We start from the raw sequence: 17382 nt of genomic DNA, 5'->3' as shown, positions 1-17382 counted from the left end.
AGGAATCAAACCACATCCACAAACTCCCATGCCTTCGTGAGCCTGGCAGGTAGTTGTGATCGCAGGAGCTGTGGCAAAGGCTTGCCCCTAAAAGGGCATTCTCTTTCCTCGATTTTTTTTTTTTTTAAGATTTTATTTATTTGACAGAGAGAGACACAGTGAGAGAGGGAACACAAGCAGGGGGAGTGGGAGAGGGAGAAGCAGGCTTCCTGACTCCCTGTCCTGATGCGGGGCTCGATCCCAGGACCCTGGGATCATGACCTGAGCCAAAGGCAGACGCCTAAAGACTGAGCCACCCAGGCGCCCCCCCTTTTTTTAAGATTTTATTTATTTATTTGGCAGAGAGAGAGAACACAAGTAGGCAGAGAGGCAGGCAGAGGGAGAGGGAGCCTGATGCGGGGGCTCGATCCAAAGACCCTGAGATCATGACCTGAGCCGAAGGCAGCCGCTTAACCGACTGAGCCACCCAGGCGCCCCTGTTTTTAATACTTTTTGAACCAGGGCCCCATGTTTTCATTTTGCACCGGGGCCTGCAAATTATGTAGCTGGTCCTGCCTTTAGTAGAATTGGCTACATTTGCCTCTTGTCTCTTCCCCTCATTTCTTGCCCAATTCTGTGCTCTTGGCGTCATGCTATGGCCCCAGCGTCGAAGACTAGGAGTGTGTGTCTTCTTTTGAGGAGGGTCTGCGGTGGTTACCACTGGACAACCCACAACTGGGGGTGAGGGGGGGGGCAAGGCTCAGCCATTACCATGCTTTGTTTTATTACCACTTACTGTATCCTGTCTAGAGACCATGTTTATTCTTGCTCCCCAGCTGTATTTTTTTTTAAATATTTTATTTATTTATTTGAGAGACAGAGAGAGCATGTGTGAGATCGAGGTGCGGGGGAGGGGGAGAGAGAGAATTTCAGACTTCCTGCTGAGCGCAGAGCTCTCCCCAGCTGTATCTTCAAACAGTTACCCCCTCCCCCTCCAAAGCCAGGTACCAGGTACCAAAGCCCCCCCCGGTCTGATTGCTTTTTGGACTGGGGAGCTATTCTGCCCCATCTTCTTTCGATTACAAATTTCCTCGTGCTCCTTGTCATTTCTTCTCTCCCCGCCCACGTCTGGCTTTGTGTTTGTTTAGGAAAGAAACCATTTTGCACCTGGTTTCCATTAACTAGGTTTCTGTTCGCCTACATGACTGTCGCCCTATCTCCCTATCATCCTACCTACCTACCATCCCGTCTTCTTCCTCCCTACCTCCTGTAGGATCACACACTGAACACCAGCTACCTGCTGGACTTTCTTAGGAGGCTCTGTACACCCATACTCCTTACTCTTTGAGGTAAGCAGTTTATTTCAGTACTGATTAGACATGCAAATTCTAGGCCCCAGTCCAGACCCACTGAATCAGAGACTCCGAGGTGGAGCCCTGTCCTCTGCATCGCCCTTCAGGGGACACGCTTGCACGTGACACCCACTCTTCTATACCGCATGGCACCCCATCCTGGCCTGCCTTCCCCTCTTTGTCCATCCTGGAATTGGCAGCCAGATTTGGGAATGTCGCATAGTCCCTTGTTGAATCATGGCCTTTTCACTCCTGCTCCGTGGGGACGTGGCCACCGTAGAGGGCGGATTGCCCCGGCTCCAGGTCCCTGCTTTTGGTCTTCTCTCCACCTAGGAATCCGTGAGCTTCGGGGTGGCACGTCCCAAACCCAAGTCATCTTTTCTCACCTCACACATGCCCTTCCCCTCACTCCTTTATTTGGGCCCATCGTTTCCCTTCTCTCCCACATACTCAGACTGAGAGCCAAAGTTCTCTTTCAGTCCCTTTGCGGTGCAGAAGCTCTCCTTCGCGCATCCCTGCTCTCCTGGCCCTAACACCGGTCCTCTCAGAGTCCCACCCTTCCAGCCCTCTCCCCCTACCCCTCTCTCGGCTCCTCAGGCTGCCCTGTGAATGGCTGGAAGACTTGTCTTTCTACAGAGCAGTTCCCGAGCCCACCAATCAGATAGAAAAAATGTCGGTCCTTTGGTCTTCCCCTCCCCCACAGCCCTCCAGGCTCCTTTTAGGGCCCCTTCTTTGAATTGTGGTAATTTGTGTGCTTGTCTGACATGATGGCGCAGTAAGAACATGAGACTGGTTTCCAGAAGCCATTCAATATAAGCAGCTTTAGTTTTTTTTTTTTTATAGTCACATCAACTGGCTGATTAGACATATGCCATTGGAAGAGAACTTGATGGGCATTACCAACATTTTTGCAGACCAATAACGAACATTCCCAGTGACCCAGAACAAACTCTCAGGAACCCAGAAACCACTTTTCAGTGACTTTCAATAAGAAAAGCTCTGCAAGTTGAAAGCAGAAAGCTTTTTTAATGACCATAGAATCACCTTTGGAAAAGTTGCCTTAGGGCCAATATAAGAAGTAGACAGATTCTCAGTATTAAGGCCTAATGACACAATTAACACCACCCTCCTTGTTCCGTCTGTTTCATTAGGCCCCTGGTTTCCATTAACTAAATCCAGTCCTTTTGTTTCTGGTTGAGGTAATAAATAGTGAATGGCACCTTTCTGCAGCCACCCATTTGATTAGCTTAAAATGACCTCATACTAGTTTTACATGCTAGCATGACTCAGACTGATGTCATATAATCCCACTAAATGACTGTTGATTCCCCACGGCAATCAGCTTCAACGAGAACATTCTTAAAAGCCTGCTGTTCCAACTCTTTTTTTTGGATGTTGTACAATAGGCTTTAGCCTCAAGTTCATTGTCTCTGTTGACATATTAAGTCTTTAATTTATAGTGTCTTACATGCAAACAACTTGTTGAGAATGAGCCACCCCCACACTTCCAGTTTTAGTAAAAACTATGGTCTCATAAGAGTAAATGGAATAAAAAAAAAAATCCAAGACCCAATTTACTCTGGTTAAGGAGTATAAATCAGTGTTTCAGTTCATGAATTATTAATAATAACACCTGACATTTGTTATCACTCTTCTCGATTCATCAGAGCACTTTCACATTTATGGTCTCACCTGACCCTCCAATAGTCCTTTCAAGTAGATAGGGAAGGCGTTACTAGTTTCCCTTGTTGGCAGCAAGGATGAGGGAGTTGATCTGGGTCAGTTAGCTAGTAAGTGGCAGAAGAATTTCAGTCTTGTGGTCTGCTTAAGAAAGAAGTGGGTACTAAGAAGTCTTTCTAATTATCAGTAAGTAACACCTTAAAACTTTTTTCAGTGGACTGGTGACCTCAGGAAATAGAAGAGATAAGAGGAGGACAGATGAGGGCAGGAGAGAAAGGAAAGGGGGAGAAAACTGTCTATTAATGGACATCAAATCTCAACTGTGCAAACCTGAAGAGAAATATGTTAGTTTTACAAAATTAATGGGCATCAGTAGTTTCAAATTCACACCCTCCTCTTATTACAGCCAACTTCTAGATTTTTTTAGCTTTATATATTTTTTAAGATTTTTAAGTAACTCTACACGCAGCATGGGGCTCGAACTCATGACCCCGAGATCAAGTGTTGCATGCTCTACCGACTGAGCCAGCCAGGTGTCCCTCAACTTCTGGATTTTTAATATCACCATAGAGAACAGCTGGAATTTAAATGGGGGGGGATGTTTTAAAGGTTAAGAACTGTGAACTCCTGCACGCACATGGGGAAAGAGTATCTCTGTGCCACAGCCGGAGTCCAGCTGCCTTTAAGGGAGAAGACAGCCTGGGCTCTGTAAGGCCCCTCAGAGCACTCTGCAGTGCTCCCAGCGGCACCCGCCTCCTTCTCCAGGCTATCGACCTGCTCTCAGCCGGTGAGGACAGCCTTCCACCCACATGCAGTTGCTCAGTCATTTCTCTGACTTCACCCTGCCCATCCTGGCCCATTACCCACTTGAATAGATCAATCGTATGTTTGACTCGCATGTAAAAACTCTAAGGTTGATTTGGAAACCTAGCAAGATCAACAATTTGGTATTGGTGTTGACAATGAAGTGTTTTAAAATAATTTGTACTGAGGGCGCCTGACTGGCTCAGTTGGTAGAGCATGCAACTCTTGATCTCAGGGTTGTGAGTTCAAGCCCAACATGGGGCATGGAGCCTACTTAAAAAAAAAAAAAATTGTTCTGAGTATGCATCTTTTGTTGTTGTTGTTGTTAGTTGTTTATTTATCAAGACAAACTATTCCATAAAACTTGAAAATAGCATCCAAAGGTGAGTGGCATGTCCTTTCAAAGGCACAAAGAGGTGAACGTTCACCCAGGGTTTATGGGGGGCAATGCACTCTGGCTCAGCCTTCACTACTGAGTACGCTCAAGGGTAAGGCTCTAGGATAAATGCCTGGCACTTTGCAGGAATACATGCACTATAAATTTTTCTTCGGTTATAAGGTTTTTTTCCCCCACTCATTAAATTTTCTAAACACTATTTAAAGCATTTTTCCCCCCACAAAAAGCTGTTGTAAATTGAGGGTGTACCTTATATTAAGGCAATATTGTACTATTTCGGCTGAATTTTACTTATATCCTTGTAAGTAATCATATTAACTGATTCAATGTTCTAATTTCCCATTTATCCATCTAAGACATTGACCGACAATAGAATGATACCAGTGGCTGACAGCAATCAATCAATCAATTATAAAGCACAATTATGAGAACAAGCCTTGTCAGTGGGTTTTAATTTTCTTCTCCAATGGAGTGACTGTTTTGATTGCTAGATATCATGAAGCAAAAGATATGCAATATTTGGTTTTGATGGAGCATTGAAGTTTCATATTTTGAATAACATAGTAGTAGCTATAAATTAAGAAGTATATATTAAATGCCTTGGGTACAATGGCGTCATAAAGTAAGAAGAGTAAATGGTCCCTTGCTAGTTACATGTCTTGATTTTGAGGCTAATTCAGGCTTCTTGCTTCTCTTCCTCTTAAGAGCCAGTCGGATGAGAATTTAAAAACATTAGGACTGGGGCGCCTGGGTGGCTCAGTCAGTTAAGCATCTGCCTTCAGCTCGGGTCATGATCCCAGGGTCCTGGGATCAAGTCCCGCGTCGGGCTCCCTGCCCAACAGAGCACCTGCTTCTCCCTCTGCCTGCCACTCCCCTTGCTTGTGTGTGCTCTCTCTCTTTTTCTCTCTCTCTGACAAATAAATAAATAAATCTTAAAAAAAAACCAAACCCCAAACCATTAGGAACTTCCACTTGAAGGTGAGCTGAGAATAGACAATAAAAGTACCTGAAAATAAACCTTGCTGCTTTTTAATATTTCTGAGAACAGGCAGTTTTAATAAATGGTCAGTTAAAATATGTGTTTCTCCCCCATTTCATGTTGATAATGGAAAGCAAGCTGTAAGGTTATACACATGAACATATTCTGAGTAGAAGGGAATATTTGAGCAAAGCCCCGCAATTCCTTGTTTACTATTTACAGGCAGTAACGAAATCAGAAACTATGGGAAGGTTTCCTTCGGGAGAAGGGGATAGGACGCTTCTTGCTTATCTTTGTCCACATTTTCTCCAGACTGTTTTTCGTTCCATCAGAGTGAGATGCCCGCCCTTGCTATTGACATGTTGAAGGTCTGGTGGCAGCTCTGGATTAACTCCATGTGGGAACTTGTAGGATGTAAGGTCCTGAAGGACATCAGTTATTAGGAATCCAAAGTGGGAAGATTTGGTGCTGATAGACAAATGCAGCACCTGGATTTAGAAAATGAGGAGAAAGAGTACAAGTACAGATTCCAGTCCAGTCCACTGAATTCCAATTCCTAAAAAATTCAGAAAGCCGGCGCACCTGGGTGGCTCAGTCGTTGGGCATCTGCCTTTGGCTCAGGTCATGGTCCCAGGTCCTGGGATCGGGACCTGCATCCGGCTCCCTGCTCGGCAGGGGGCCTGCTTCTCCCTCTCCCACTCCCCCTGCTTGTGTTCCCTCTCTTGTGCTGTCTCTCTCTGTCAAATAAATAAATAAAATCATTTAAAAAAATTCAGAAAGCCACTTGCAAAAATCTCAAATGTTGAGAAACAACAGGTGTTGGTGAGGATGCAGAGAAAGGAGAACACTTTTGCACTGTTGCTGGGAATACAAACTGTTACAGGCACTCTGGAAAACAGTATGGAAGTTCCTCAAAAAGTTAAAAATTGAGCTACCCTACGACCCAGCAGTTGCACTACTGGGTATTTATCCAAAGGATACAAAATGCTGATGTGAAGGGCCACATGCACCCTAATGTTTATAGCAGCATTATCAACAATAGCTAAATTATGGAAAGAGTCCAAGTGTCCATCAAGAGATGAATGGATAAAGAAGATGTGGTATATATATACAATGGAATAGTACTCAGTGATCAAAAGGAATGAAATCTTGCCATTTGCAAAAACGTGATGGAACTAGAGGGTATTATATTAAGCGAAATAAGTCAGAGAAAAGTCATAATTATCATAGGATCTTCCCCCTTTGTAGAATTTAAGAAACAAAACAGATGAACATAGGGGAAGGAAAGGAAAAATAAGATAAAAACTGAGAGGGAGGCAAACCATAAGAGACTCTGAACTACAGAGAACAAACTGAGGGTTGCTGGAGGGAGGTGGGTGGGGGGATGTGTTAAGTGGGTGATAGGCATTAAGGAGGGCACTTGTTGGGATGAGCACTGGATGTTATATATATTTAAGTGATGAATCATTAAATTCTACTCCAGAAACTAATACTATACTATATGTTAACTAACTTGAATTTAAATTAAAAAAATTTTTTTGAACTTGAACTACATATTTTTGTGTGTATGTGTGCCCTATATTTATAGACATATATTGTTGCATGTATATGCTACTGTGTTAATATTATTATAAAACATACACAAAAAACAAAAATATGAAAGAATGAAGTAATATTTTTAAATAATTCTCATTTAATTTCATCCAGTAATGGAACAAAAAACATTTTACTTTGTGATCGATTATGCTTCACTATTTCACAAGATCTTTATTTAACACTATGATAATTATTCAAAGTCTGGTATCAAATTTGGTTTCCTTCTGTGCTTGTTTTCATTACTGAAACTTGCCTGCATTGCTGAAAAAGATGTTTTTTACAGAAATGGAGAAATGAATGGCTTGTCTTTAAACTCAAAGATTCTTTGAAGTACTCCGCAATGAAAATAACCCATGGACCTATGTGCCGTTCAAAATATTTTCAGGGTCATTCTGCATCTCATTACAAAACCTCTGTGATGATCACACAATTTAAGATAGTGTTATCCATCACCCCCATGCACATAAACAGGGGGGCTTCACAGGGGCCACTGTCAGCCCTGCGAGTGCCCACTCTTCTTTGCTTTCCATTAGGGACACATGGCCAGCTAAGGCACTGACCTGTGTCCACGAAGCTATTAGATATTAGCAAAACTGTGTTTTGTTTCTGTTTATATAAAAAAATAGGTACAATCAGAATTCCTTTTTTTTTTTAATGTTTTATTTATTTATTCATGAGAGTCAGAGAGAGAGAGAGAGAGGCAGAGGCAGAGGGAGAAGCAGGCTCCCCACCTAGCAGGGAGCCCGATGCGGGACTTGATCCCAGGACCCTGGGATCATGACCTGAGCAGAAGGCAGACGCTTAACCATCTGAGCCACCCAGGCGCCTCAGAATTCCTTTTTTAAAAATATGTATTATCTAAGTAGCAGTCTTTTATTTATTTATTTATTTGACAGAGAGAGACACAGCGAGAGAGGGAACACAAGCAGGGGGAGTGGGAGAGGGAGAAGCAGGCTTCCCGCCGAGCAGGGAGCCCGATGTGGGGCTCGATCCCAGGGTCCTGGGATCATGACCCGAGCCGAAGGCAGACATCTAACAACTGAGCCACCCAGGCGCCCTCAATCAGAATTCTTTATATTTCCCTGCAACCTCACAGATTGACTGACATATACCCCGGTTTGGAGACTGATGCTCCAGGAAAAGGGAAGTGTCAAGCACTCAACAGGTTGTAAAGGATCCGTCACCAAGCCTCAGGCTTGTTACCTAGCGTGATGATGGTAAGGGTCACGCTTAGAGGGGGTCGCTCGGCAGGCTGCCAAGCCCCCAGCCATAAGTGCAGTATCCTAGGTCCCATGAGTGAGGGCGAGTGAACGAATTCCTCACCCAGCCATTAGGGATGAATGGAACCATCCCGAATAGTTTTTAGTTTTCTTTTCTCATGAACCCAGGGATTAGGCAGGACCAGACTTAATGGCTACAGATGTCAATTCTGCGCTTGGACAGAGCTGTGGAGGAGCAGGGACTTGAAATAGTAAGTCACTGAGAAAATCATTTTGAACGTCCTTTATCAGTTTCAAAATATGGGACCTTCAGAAAGCACATAGCCTCCCTAAGTCTCAGCTTCCTTGTTTGTAAAGTGAAGGGGTTAGAAGAGGTGATCCTTCTCAAAAAAAAAAAAAAAAAAAAAAATGTTCGCTATTTTTATTATTAGACCACTCCCAGCTTACACATGGCCTGAGCTCCAAAAGCTCATTTTACTTTCAGTTGTTTGAACTCCGAACATATTTGCCCACGTAAAGAATATCAGGCATTTGATTTGATTCCCCGTAAATACTACCTAGTGTTGCTGATGGAGCAGGAGCCTGGATGTGCATCCCAGGAGCGGGGCTCTGCAGTGTGGGAAGGGGGCAGGGCCCCGTCTACTGCACCCCAGGGCTGTTCTCAGGGCGCTGAGTTCAAGAGCCCACAAGCTGCGTTCAGCCCCCATTCTACGGCAGGTTTTCTGCTTCACTCTGATTCCCGTCCTGCAGCGGTGATGAAATATTCAGTGTCTCTGGCAGTTGTCCAGACCTTAAAAAAATAAACAGCCTCTTCTCCCCGCCACCTTTGCCCTGTGCACCCTGCATCCAATATCCCATTTCCTCAGTAGCTGGCTCAGGAAAGCAACCACTAGTTTATGATGATATGTGAATGCCCCGAATCCCCTTCACCTTCCCAAAGTTGTTTCCATTTTTAAAGAAATGGAATCTAGAATTTCAGGCGGTGAAACAGAGCACGAGCCCAGGATCTGTAGCACTGGGACGTTAAGAATGCCCTTCCTACAACGTTGTTTTGGGGCTCCTCCGACAGGATTAACTGCCCCCTACTCTGTTTTCTTATAAAACACCTTTGCCGACAGGACTTGGAAGCAGACCAGCTGGTCCCTGGGGATCCTCTCCCCTAAGTTGGCCTTGCTGTCTTCATCACCTCTTTCCTTCTCCCATTCCTTAAAGCAGTTTCTCCAAGAGCCCCAGCAGTTTTTCAGCGAGCTGCAAGGTGGAGGGTCTCTGGCAGACATTGGGACCTCAGATGGGGTACGTGCTTGGTCAGTGACTAAGCCAAGGATTGTCCATTATCTGTGGGACACAAGGAGTATGTCCAAGCCAGTGGCAGAATGTGTGGGTTATGGATAACTGATGACTAAGGTACTCGTATTGTCCAAACCAAAAATTGGGACACACAATCTGACAAATACAGATAAATTTATGGGGACAGTGGGGCTGAATCTTTGAAACTGGGATGCAGGCCAGAGATACGGCGGGTGAAAGAGCTAGGCGGTGGCTGGCAAGGGGCGGGCAACAGGGCAGCGGGCAGGACTGACATGTCTCTATCCCTGGGTCATAGACAGAGACAGGCATGGATGACCCAGCCACACCCTGTGCCCCTTCCAAACATAACAGAATTAATTACATCATTTTTATGGTACTGGAACCATGAACATTGCCCTGTCCTCTCTGCTTAGCTCCTGGCCAACCTTTCCAACTGCTTCTTAAGTATCTTTCCCTGGATACCCTAGAAATGCCTCAAAATGATCCTGCTGGTCCTTCCGGCTGAGGTCATGGCTTTGCCATGCACAGAGCCATCTCTAATAATAGCAATTATTTCATCATCTTTTTCCTCGCCTTTTTTTTTTAAACCCAACTGGTCCCCGAGACTTTTGTTTCTACCATGAAAATGTCTTGTTTATCCTGAGTGCCATAAAGATCCTCTATTGATACCACCTCCATAATTTCCTAAATAATTTCCTCCCTTCCCCACCTCCTCCAGGTGCACGCACACACACACACACACACACACACACACACACACCCCTCCTTCCTGAAACACTTTTGGATATTTATTGTCGAGAACAATGTACACATGTCATAGAATAGCATTGAAGACGTTTCCCAACTTGGTTTCAAACCTTTCTTTCCAACTTCATCTCAATCAGTACATCCTGCGCTAACTCACACTGGGCTACTAGCCATTCCCTGAAATCCTCTGTGCTTCTGCAAATGCTGCTCTTTTCCCGCTTTTCATTATTTTATTTTCAATGGAGCTTGTCCTAGTTCTCCTAATCAGAATTATTTGTTCTCTCCTTGGTGCTCCCTAAAATGTCCCCACTCTGTCCTAGCCATGTTCACAGACCGACTTGTATGCGTCTCCTTCTCTACACCCTTGCCGGTGTTCATCTTTAGACCCCAATCCCTTAGCCAGCATCTAAAAGGGACTTAATAATTGTGTATAAAATGTGTTGAAAATCTTTTATTTTGGCAGAGGGTGACTGCATCTTGGGGACATCTTCTTTCATATCTCTGAAGTTTGGACCAGAATATGCCACCCCAAAAGATGCCACTTTGGCATATGATTATTTTGAGCTGAAGGCAATTAAGCAACAGCAGATGCAGGAGGAACTCTCTGCCCTCTCCCTTTCTGCCTGAAAGCAGGACATAAATTTCCTTTTGTGCAGGTGCTGCCCCCTTCCTGGGCCGGGGGAAGGGAACAGCCCGATCCCAGAAGATAGAAAGTCAGCATGGAGATGGGTCTGCATAAACAAACCTTACAGGGCGCCTGGGTGGCTCAGTTGGTTAAGCGACTGCCTTCAGCTCAGGTCATGATCCCAGGGTCCTGGGATCGAGTCCCGCATCGGGCTCCCTGCTCTGCGGGGAGCCTGCTTCTCCCTCTCCCACTCCCCCTGCTTGTGTTCCCTCTCTCGCTATGTCTCTGTCAAATAAATAAAATAAAAAATCTTTAAAAAAAAAAAAACAAAAAACAAACCTTACAAATAACCCTTGTTTTCCGTTAATTTCCCCCATATATTTACCTTCCCATAATGTACTGCCCCTAGAGGCCCACACCTCTTTTATTTGTCTTGTCACTTTCCCCCATGTATTGCCCTCTGTTAACGTGGTATATAAGCTCCCAGGCCTCACTGCTTTTTAGGGTTTTCACTTTCTTGGGGGGAGGCTCCCTGTGTGTATATGAAACAAACCTTTCTCCTGCTAATTCACATGTCTCAGTCACTAACCTAAGAGGGTGGAGGAACAGTTTTCTTCCCCTCCCCTACACTTCCAACCAGGCAAACAAATGTTGACATCCACAGCTCTCCCGGGCCCTCACCTCCGGCCTCAGGGTACAATGCTCTCTCCTCTCCACATGGCCCATTTTAATGCCTAGGGTGCAACTCCTTGCCTGCTCCAAACTCCCCAGTGTGGGGCCCTGCGTTCTCTCACTGCCCCTTGCTGTGTTATGTCCATTTACTCTCAAAAGCGATTCACTTCGTGCTAATTCCTACTCAGTAATCATGGATACTAGGTTAATGTGACGTCCATCTCAAAACAATCGTAGTGCAATAGTGGGCTCTTGGAAAACTCAGTTCTTGACTAAACCTAAAAAGAATGGTGGCATTTGAGTGCTATGGCCAGGCTAGAGGACCAGAGAGTCTGCATATGGGAGAGGAGAGATGTGGGTGAGCTCAGGGGCAAGAGAGATGAGGGACAGAATGGTGGTCCTCACAGAGGCAAGTAAATCAGCAATGGCTCAACAAAGGCTAACAGCAGAGGGAGCCCCGGCGGTGGCCCTGTGCCCGCACCCCCTGCGGGAAGTCCAGGCGTTGCAGGGAAAGGTCGGGAAGCTTCTGCAAGTGAGTCTTGAAGGTGGAAACTGGGGAAGGACGTTTGAAGCAGAAGCTTAGAATGCTGTCCGCAGTGGGAGGGAACATGTTCTGTTCAGTGGAGGGGATGACGCACCGAAGGAGGCCACGTGGGGTGTCTGGCTGCCTTCAGGCCGGCAGCTACAGAAATCCATTAAATGGCACATACTGGCCACTTCCATTGGCTTATTAAGGGGAAATTCACTCTACATCAGTGAAGAGGTGACCAGGTTCGTTCTGGTTCTCAGGCAGAAGACCCATTCTCCTCCCTCATTTCACACAACAAAAGGGACTCAGAGGAAGGGTATTTTCTTTTTGAGGAGTGTTCAGTTAAAATGGTGCTTGAGTGAGGGGCACCTGGGTGGCTCAGTCGGTTAAGTGTCCGACTCTTGGTTTTGGCTCAGATCATGATGTGGGATCAAGGTCTGTACTCAGCGCAGACTTCTTGAGATTCTTTCCCCCTAGCCCCCTCCCCCTGCTCATGCTCTCTCTCTCTTTAAATAAACAAATAAAATCTTAAGAAAAAAATGGTACTTGAGTGAATCTTATAGCCCTTCCCTTTCCTTCCCTCCACCCTTCTCTCCCCCTCCCTCTTAGTCCTCCCTCTCCCCTCCCCTCCCCTCCACACAGAGTTGTTGATTTGCCCCGTGTGCCAGGCCCCTGCTGGGTGTTGGGGATTGATTCAGAGATGGGCAGGGTAGGATCCCCTTGTCCAGCAGCCTGGCCTCCACTTCTCCCATGCTGGCTAGGGATGTAAATCAGGATGACTGTCCTGGAAGGGCACCGCTGTAAGACCAGGCATTAGGAGCAGCTACAGAATGGAAATGCCCGGCCCTTGGTTAAAAAGATGATTAAGAATTTCAGGACAGCTGCCACAGTGGAGCATTAAACCAGGCATGGGGCCCTTCTAGTGTGTGCGTTCAGATGACCAACAAAGCCAGCCCTGCCATGCACGGTGTTCCTGCCCAGTGACCCAGGGACAGAAGGGAGGGGGAAGGCAAGAGTGAGGCTGTAACAAAAGGAGGGGAGAAGAAGGTAACTGAAACCTTCTGAGGCTGACGTTCACACTGATCACCCACAAAAGGCCTCTTGTCTGTTTTCTTACAGTAAGTATCCTGATACCTTGATTATTTGCAGAATCACATCTCAAAGGGACCTTCGGTCATCCTTCCAGGTTTTTAACATTTTGCAGAGGGGAGGACACTGTCTTCTGATTTCTATGCACCAAAGCTGGGTCAGGAGAATGGCTGGGAGGAGGAAGCATGTGAGGAGGGGTATGGAGAAAGGGGAGAAAGTTCTGATACTTGACTAAAGATGGCATTTTCCAAAAGTAGCCAGCAAGAATTTGATTGGCAGGAATTCCGTTAGCTAACTGAGTTCTGAATGGAGCTGTGTTTTTGGCTGTGAGACGGATATCCATATAGAGACAATGGGGTTCACAGTTACCAAACCACAAGTGACCAGCTCCTGTGATTAGTAGGCTGGTGGTAACCAGGATCTATCTTCATGCAATTGAATATCCAGCCACTTCAAAAGTGTGAAACTGCGCTTATACCGACTCCTGAGTGGTAGAGAACTCTGTATCATGATGGCATAAATATTCATATTTATATATAAACTGTGGGGTAGAGAAAACATTAGCAACCTCCTCTTTGCCCAATGAGGAGAGTGTTGGGAAGGGTTTCAGCTGAGATCAGTCTGAACTACTGCTGTCAATAACCATTTTCTTCCGTGAGCAAGACCTACAGATGGGAACAGAAAAGACAAAACTCTTGTTACAGTCTTTGTTCTAAAGTCTTTTTTATCTGGGGTGCCTGGCTGGCTCAGTAGGTAGAGCATGCCACTCTTGGATCATGGGGTCTTGAGTTCAAGGCCCACACTGGGCTTAGAGCCTACAAATGAAAAGAGTCAAGTCTATTTTGTCTGATGTAAGTATGGCTACTCTGGCTTTCTTTTAGCATGTCAGTTGCCTGATTAATATTTCTCCATCCCCTCGCTTTCAATCTGCAGGTGTTTTTAGGTCTAAAATGAGTCTCTTCTAGGCAACATATAGATGGGTCTTGTTTTTTGATCCATTCTGTCACCCTATGTCTTTTGATTGGAGCAGTTCATCCATTTACATTCAAAGTAATTATTATTATTATTATTTAAAGATTTTTATTTACTTATTTGATGGAGAGAGACACAGTGAGAGAGGGGAACACAAGCAGGGGGAGGGGAGAGGGAGAAGCAGTCTCCCCCCTGAGCAGGGAGCCCGATGCTGGACTCGATCCCAGGACTCCAGGATCATGACCCAAGCCGAAGGCAGACGCTTAACCAACTGAGCCACCCAGGTGCCCACATTCAAAGTAATTGTTGATAGATATGTATTTATTGCCATCTTATTATTTGTTTTGTGGAAAAAAGACAAAACTCAAGAGCTAGATGGGTAAATTTCGCAAGGGCAAAGTTACTGATGAGAGAAACGAATCGTGGTAGGAGGAAGGGACCCGTGTGGGCTGACTTGGAGCTTGGGGCAGGCAGACTGAGCGAGTGAGCCTGTAGACGGGGCTTCGGGCCAGTCTGCACGGTGGGGTCATGCAAGGCCCTCATGCCATCCCCCTCTTTAGTGTTTGCTTGAAAGATTGCCACCTAGTTTAGTCTTTCAGTGATTTTAAATACCTGACCAATGCTCCTCTGAATGAGACTGCTTCCAAGGTGAGCACGAGTTTTTTTTACTTTTAAGCACTTTTAAATAGAGCTCACTTTCTTCTTCAAGGCAGAAATGAGGTATTCAGCTTGGAATGACCAGAAAATTTTCCAGTGGTAGTTTTTCTATAGCTGGATGGGTTAAAAACTAAGTACTGGGGCACCTGGGTGTCTCAGTTGGTTAAACATCTGACTCTTGATTTTGGTTCAGGTCATGAGATTGAACCCCACGTCATGGTCCAAGCTGGGCGTGCAGACTCCTTAAGATCCTCTCTCTCCTTCTCCCTCTGCACACCACCCCCCTGCTTGCGTGCGCACATGAGCACACGCTCTCTCTCTCAAAAAAGCTAAGTACTAATGAGGTCAACCTGTAACACTTGATTCCCATATAGCAACAATAATTATAACATTATGATGATAATAACTATTTAATACTTGCTAGGTATCAGGCACCATTGTAGGCGTTTTACCTAAATTATCTCTTTATTCTTTGCACCAGCCCTCATGAAGCAGGTAATATTATTTCCTTAATTTTACCAAGATGGAAATTGAGGCACAGAGAGGTTAAATAACTTGCCCGAGATCACAAATTTGTAAAGTCAGTGCTGAAATTCAAACTCAGGCCATTTGACTTCAAAGCTATACCTTTTACCAATATAAACCATTTAACTCTGAATTAGACAAGTTTTAGCATCATGAGAATTAAGTGAGCCTGGTCATAGGGAGAGCCGGTGAGAGGACATGAATGATTTGTCCACGAATGGAAAAATGTCTCAGATCTTAAGTAATAGTGAGGATCAGTCTATTCAACCCTTTTTAATACCTTAGTTATCATCCAAATAGTCAGAATAGAGACCACAGATTGTGGGTACACAAATCTGAGAACATGAGAATTACTAATCCAGAGGGAAAAGCAGCTGCTGGGAGCCAAGACAGTGAGGACAGTGAACACTTTCCCTATTACAGTGCCTGGCATTTTTTTTTTTAAAGATTTTATTTTATTTATTTATTAGAGAGAGAGAAACAGCATGAGAGGGGAGAGGGTCAGAGGGAGAAGCAGGCTCCCTGCCAATCCGGGAGCCCGATGTGGGACTCGATCCCAGGACTCCAGGACCACGACCTGAGCCGAAGGCAGTCGCTTAACCAACTGAGCCACCCAGGCGCCCCTGTGTCTGGCATTTTTGTAAATTCACTGTGCAGCTCAGAAAAACCCTTCCTTATCAATAAGGAAACTAAAGCTCAGAGATCGTGAATAACTCATGCAGAAACACATTTAAGTTTCTGAGATGGCATTTGAACACATCCACAAAGACTTCAAAATCTGGGCTCTTTCCATATGCTAATAAAATTAATTTTATACATTTTTTATTATTATTAATACAACTAAAAATGTCTAGATTAAGAATACAGTGTAATTTTTACGTTAACTGATAGCTATTTGTTATCAGCTACATTTATCAGGAACACAGTGACTCTTTTTCTGCAAACTGTTCTTGCTTAGAATTCATTTCACACCTTGGTAAGTAAGGCGAGCACAAGAAATAGTGATCTAAGACATGGTCCAGTTGCAACACATTGTTGCAACCAGAATTTTGGTTGGATGAAAAGACTCAAACTTAGCCGGCCTGGGTTCTTGCTCCCTGCCCTTTCACGTGCCACTGTTCAGGTGTTCCACAGCATTCACTATGCCCTCTTTGAGTTTCCCTGAACAACTTCTCTGGCCCAAAAGGACCAATTCAACACCTGGTGAAGATATTTTGAAGTGGCACAGTCTTGCTTCATTCATTGCAGTTACATAAAAGTTCCTGCTGTGTTGCTTCTAAAAAAACATTCTAGAATGGACATCAGTAAGGAAAGGAGAGGCCCCTGGGCAGCCAACTCCTCCAAAACCTGTTGCTTGTGAGATTGCACAGTGGCAAGAGACATTTGGACTTCGCTGTTGGCAGTACGCTCTGTCCAGAGTGCCTGGCATCCAATTACACTACTCAGCGGTTTCATTCCTATTGGTAAAAGAATTAGACTTTTATTGGATGCTACTCAGTCTCTAGAACATACAGTCATTGCCTAATGGAAGTTCATGGGCAATTGTTACTAGAAATAGAAAACATTCAAGGTTAAGAGCTCAAAATTTTCAAAGTGTCTTTGAAATGATCAAAGGTCCAGGTCAGTCTGAAGGGCAGGCTTTTGGGATCCCTCCCGGCTCCGCACACACATTGTCTCTGTGCTTCCAGATGCTGGTGTTATGACACGTTAGCATTTCCCTGTTTTCTCAAGAGGGCCTAAAGAAGGTACCCTGAATGAAAATGAATTAATGAGGGCGCCTGGGTGGCTCAGTTGCTTAAGCGACTGCCTTCAGCTCAGGTCATGATCCCAGGGTCCTGGGATCGAGTCCCGCATCGGGCTGCCTGCTCTGCAGGGAGCCTGCTTCTCCCTCTCCCACTCCCCCTGCTTGTGTTCCCTCTCTCGCTGTGTCTCTCTCTGTCAAATAAATAAATAAAATCTTAAAAAAAAAATGAATTAATGAATTAATATATCCTAATTTGAAAAGTATGAGCCCCAGTTTTCTTTTTTGATTAAAAGAGGTATTTATAATACCTGCCTCATGGAATGTGATGGAGAGTAAGTGTGACGATGTCCTGAAAATGCTTTGTAAACCAAGACATTATTGTAATTCAGTTCTCCATCGGAGTTGGATAGGACATCGTTATAAATAAAATTATAATACTGTTTGGTAGAACAGAGGGTCTTATTAATATGCACATCTGTGGATTCTTTTCTAGATTCTGACTGGTAG

Source organism: Mirounga angustirostris, unplaced genomic scaffold (assembly GCF_029215605.1).
Source record: "Mirounga angustirostris isolate CCGP_5_RB_7025 unplaced genomic scaffold, mMirAng1.0.hap1 SCAF_12, whole genome shotgun sequence".
NCBI classification, from domain to species: domain Eukaryota; kingdom Metazoa; phylum Chordata; class Mammalia; order Carnivora; family Phocidae; genus Mirounga; species Mirounga angustirostris.
Note: the sequence above shows the minus strand (reverse complement) of the source record.